The sequence below is a fragment of the Mus pahari genome, chromosome 3 (assembly GCF_900095145.1).
Source record: "Mus pahari chromosome 3, PAHARI_EIJ_v1.1, whole genome shotgun sequence".
NCBI lineage: Eukaryota > Metazoa > Chordata > Mammalia > Rodentia > Muridae > Mus > Mus pahari.
The window spans coordinates 114,520,005-114,525,227 of record NC_034592.1 but is presented as its reverse complement, the minus strand read 5'-3'; the positions used below and the strand labels follow the sequence as shown (position 1 = coordinate 114,525,227).

General features: G+C 46.8%; 1 pseudogene; it reads left to right on the top strand.

Moving 5' to 3' along the window:
* Positions 1–1,416: 1,416 nt before the first annotated feature.
* Positions 1,417–2,081, top strand: LOC110319454 (annotated as a pseudogene).
* The last annotated feature ends 3,142 nt before the right edge of the window (positions 2,082–5,223 follow it).

Here is a 5,223-nt window from a genome sequence, read left to right as displayed (position 1 = left end):
AATAAAAACATTATGTTGCGGGGTTGGGGAAAATTTTCCTTTTCTCAGAGTCAAAACAGTCCAAGGCAGATGCGCACGGACCACCTGGACACGAAAGGAATGACATGACGTGAGCTTTCTGTCATTGCCACCAGATCAGGTTGGCAAGAAATCCTCATCAATGACCTACAATCTAAAGCACCTGCGGAAGGGTCACTGACCCAGAAGCCTCAGGTAGACTGAGAAACTCTGGACAGGAAATAACTGGACTGATAACTACTGTGGGGGCTTCCCATCAGGATATGGGCATCCCAAACCTGACACAACCTACCGCTTCCAGGCCGCAGGGGATCTGATCTGCAGATGGAATCTTCCATCCCCGAAGTTTCCCTTTTCCAGCCTAAAAACCCACAATGCCTTCACGCCATCCACACTCCGTCTCCACTTCCACGGAGAGACTGTAGCTCTTCAGTCCTACGTAAAGAATAATTCTTTTTCTAGAGAGGCCCATCTCCTTTCTCCTATTTCCAAGTTGCCTTGATCTACTACCTGAATCCAGACCTTGCACCATCTCTGTTCATGACATCTACCCCAGGATATAGCATGCATCACCTAAAACTGCCCTGAGAGATATTGTTTAAAGAGATGTCCTGAGAAAGCCTAGCTGAGGAGCTAGGACCTTGTGGAAGGTTGGAAGTGGTGGTGGTGGAGTGGTAGAGATTTCTTCCCCTTCAAGGGCCTGCCTGGGAGTGCAGAACTGCTGGTGTGGGGCCTGTGAGAGGCAGATGAGCACCCAGATGAATCTAACAGGCAGCTAATCCCCAGGGAAGGACCTACAGTCTGGTAAAGACCATCCAGGATAGAGGAGGTAAGAGAGTGGAGTAAAACCGAGGCAGCCCGAAGGAGATGATCCCATGGCTGATGATATCAGAATCTTCCCTGACAGAGGAAGTAGCCCTAGAGACCAGAGATGGGGACCTGAGTGTTTCTGCCTGCAGAAACACTCCGGTCTGGATTCGCACTGAAGGGCGGGAACTCCTAAAAGGGAAAAGAGCTGCGAAAAGAAATATGGAGGCCTTGGCAAAGATTCTGATCAAGGCTCGATTTTTATTGATCGAACTTGCTTAAGTACAAGGAAGGGTTAGGAAGGGTTCCCAGCATGCCCTTGAGTCTTTTGAAGTTGCCGTGGCGGTCCGAGCGATGGTGGGCAGTCCTAGCGATGGTGGGCAGTCTGAGGGCACTGCATTCTGGGAGATCTGGGTAGCACTCTGGTATGCCTGTGCACCTGTGGAGAGGGAGTGGTTAGTGGAGGTGGGAGACCCCAACAGGGACCTAGCAAATCTTCATGGAAGGTGGAGAGACACACAGCTCATCTCCCCCTCCCCAAAGTTCTTCCTTGATGAAGACATTGATAAAAAGAGGACAAGGGCTGCCCAGACTAGCGAACAATACAGTCAGGATGGCTAAAGGTGACCCCAAGAAACCAAAGGGCAAGATGTCTGCTTATGCCTTCTTCGTGCAGACATGCAGGGAAGAACATAAGAAGAAGAACCCAGAGGTTCCCATCAATTTTGCAGAGTTTTCCAAGAAGTGCTCTGAAAGGTGGAAGACCATGTCTAGCAAAGAGAAATCAAAGTTTGATGAAATGACAAAGGCAGATAAAATACGCTATGATCGGGAGATGAAAGATTACGGACCAGCTAAGGGAGGCAAGAAGAAGAAGGACCCAAATGCCCCCAAAAGACCTCCGTCTGGATTTTTCTTATTTTGCTCTGAATTCCGCCCCAAGATCAAATCCACAAACCCTGGCACCTCCATTGGAGATGTGGCAAAAAAGCTGGGTGAGATGTGGAATAACTTAAGTGACAGTGATAAGCAGCCATACATCACCAAGGCAGCAAAGCTGAAGGAGAAGTATGAGAAGGATGTTGCTGGCTATCAGTCTAAAGGGACGTTTGATGTGCCAAGGGTCCTGCTAAAGTTGCCTGAAAAAAGGTGGAAGAGGAAGAGGAAGAAGAGGAGGAAGAAGAGGAGGAAGATGAATAAAAACTCTGTCTCCTTGTGAATGCCTTAGAGTAGGAGAGCGCTGTGATTGACACATCTCTTATCTGAGTTGTGTCTATTGCCCTTGTTAGGTTTAATTACAAAATTTGATCACGATCATNTTGTAGTTTCTCAAAGTGTCAGTGGTTTACATGAAGTGGCCGTGGGTGTCCGGAGCACCCTGAAACTGTATCAAAGTTGTACATAGCTCCAAACATTTTTAAATTGAAAAGGCGCTCTCCTGTCCTCCTCACTCAGTGCACTTTGCTGTTGATGTGACAAGGCAATTGAAGATGTTTCTGGCATTTTGTTCTCAACTCATAAGGTTGTGTTAACTATATGGTTATTGGCTAGAAATCCTGAGTTGTCAACTGTACATATCTATAGTTTGTAAAGAGAACAAAACAACCCAGACAGATTCTTGATGCTCCTTGTTTGGCGTGGAGGCTGCGAGGGGAAGATGCCTTTTGGACAGGGCGTAGCTTGGGGCGTGCACTGTGAGGCTGGACCTGCTGATACTGCGGTGGGCATCCATTTAGCTTCAGGTTGCCCTGTTTTTGTATATAGTGGCATAGCATTCTGCTGACATTCTTACTTGTGGAAAGGGAGAGGGGTCAGCTGGCATGAGAAGTGTTTGGAGTTTTTTCTTTGGTTAAGTGCAGTAGGTTTTAAACCTTTTAAAGAAACTGTAGAACTCATCGTTGTCAGCAAAGCAAAGAACTACTGCACCAATGGAAGTTCAAGAACCCTCTGGACCTAAACGCAATTTGCAACATTGTTATTTTTTGTATGTTTAGAATGCTGAAATGTTTTTGAAGTTAAATAACAGTATTACATTTTTTAATATAAAAAAACAAAAAACAAAAAAAACAAAAGGACAAGATTGAGACTGACATGAACCCTCAAACCTGTTGTTCCCTGGTGAGTCCACATCGGTTCAACAGTGACCTGCAGAGGCTGCAGTTGCCACCAGGAGGCATCTTTGAGCCTAGGACCAGGCACCTGCACAGTCTTCCCCTTCAAAGAAAACAACTCTGGTTCTGACTGCCTTGAGATTTTGCTCCGCAGAATCTCAACCAAGGGCTATTCTCTCTTTTCAGTGAGGGTTCCTTGGGTTGAGAGGGGGCACAATGCCTTTACCTCAGTCAACCAAGTTTAAGTGCCGAAACTGGTAGCCTGTGCTCTAATAACCTGACCTTCGCATTCCCCTAACCATGGCCTCAGACCGCCCAACTTAGCCCACCATAGCTATGCAGAGCACCTGCCATGTACCAGACCTTTTACTAGATAAGGGGTCATTCACTAAGCAGATTAGAACAGCTCTGTCCCTTCAGAGTGTGGTGGTACATGTCTATAATTCTGGTAATCAGGAGGCTGAGGCAGGAAGGCAGGCAATTGTGAATTTGAAACCACCCTAGGCTATCCAGCAGACTTTGTCTAAAAACAAGCAAACACCCTCCTGCCATAATCCATAGCATTCAGGAGGCAGAATAAGAGTATATTGAATTTGAGCCCAGTCTGGACTACATAATGAACTCCAGGGCCAGCTAGGCTATATGAAAAGACTCCGCCTCAAACAACAAAAACAAAAAGAAAACATGAATAAAATATACTCATTCACACACAAAAACCCCACACATCACCTAACTATATGTTGTTTACACAAAACTCACTTCAAATACGTTACAGGTGGGCAGTAAGAGAAAGGGTGGATGTGTTACACATCACAAACTTAAACAGGAGCAGGAATGGCTATGCTGGTGGCAGAGATACAGACGTCGGAGGATGTCAGAGTGAGCCAAATGTCCAAGAACAGTATATAACAATAACATGGTCAATCCAAGAAGACACGCCAATGCTGCACGTGTGCAAACGGAGATACGGGAGATATGGAAGGTCAGCTGATCATATAGGAAGAAGAAACAAACACCGTTATAGTTGAAGACTTTAACTCCTCTCTCAGTAACAGACTATGTAGACAGAAAGCGAAAAAGGAGGGCCTAGGAGAAGGCTTAGTGGGTAAAGCATTTGATGCACAAGCTTAAGGGCCAGAGTTCAAATCCCCAGCTGTAAGGCATTTTCTTAATTAGTGATTGATGGGAGGTGGCCCAGCCCATCGTGGGTAGTGCCATCCCTGGGCTGGTGGTCTTGGGTTCTATAAGAAAGCAGTCTGAGTGTGATGGTGTGTATATGCTTGACCCAGGGTTTGGCACTATTAGGAGGTGTGGCCTTGTTGGAGTAGGTGTGTCACTGTGGGCATGGGCTTTAAGATCCTCATCCTAGCTGCCTGAAGCCAGTCTTCTCCTAGCAGCCTTCAGATGAAGATGTAGAACTCCCAGCTCCTCCTGCACCATGCCTTCCTGGACACTGCCATGCTCCCACCTTGATGATAATGGACTGAGCTAAGCCAGCCCCAGTTAAATGTTGTCTTTTATAAGAGTTGCCTTGGCCATGGTGTCTTTTCACAGCAGTAAAACCCTAACAAAGACACTGAGCAAGCACGAGAAGCATCCAGTAAGCAGCACCCTCCATGGCCTCTACATCAGGTCCTGCCTTCAGGTTCCTGCCCTGCTTGAGTTCTTGCCCTGACTTCCTTTGATGATGAACAGTGATGAAGTGTGAGCTGAATTAAGCCTTTCCTTCCCAACTTGCCTTCTGGTCATGGTGTTTTGTCACAGCACTAGAAACCCTGAGGCGGGAAAACCATATGTTGTTCTGTTTCAGATCCACTCAGCCCTGAAAAGCAGGGGTCTGGTTTTGCAGCTTCTGCACTACTTAGATCTGGAACTTTCCAGAATGTGGTCTGCATTAGGCTTTGGAATAACCTTTAGGCCAGGCAGGTCCATGGGAAAGAATCAAGATTCCCCAGGCACAAAACAAACAGCTGGACCTGCTTAAAGATGACAGAGTCAGAAGACATAGTCAAATAACTGGGCAGCAGGGGTTAAAGTGACAGTTCCTGCAGTCACACTGATAACTAGTTAGAAAACTGTTGTGCCCATCTTTCAATGACTACACAGTGTGGAGCTGCCAGGGTCAGCTTGGAGGTGCTCCACAGCCCCATGCCTTCCCTGCTTCTCCTTCATAGAAACTCCAGAGCACCTCTCTTTACTTCCCATGGGGGAACCATGATCCAGGGTTGGGCAAACTGGCACAAAACCACTTTGGTTTATCCAAATCCACTGACCCTGAGTCCCAAGT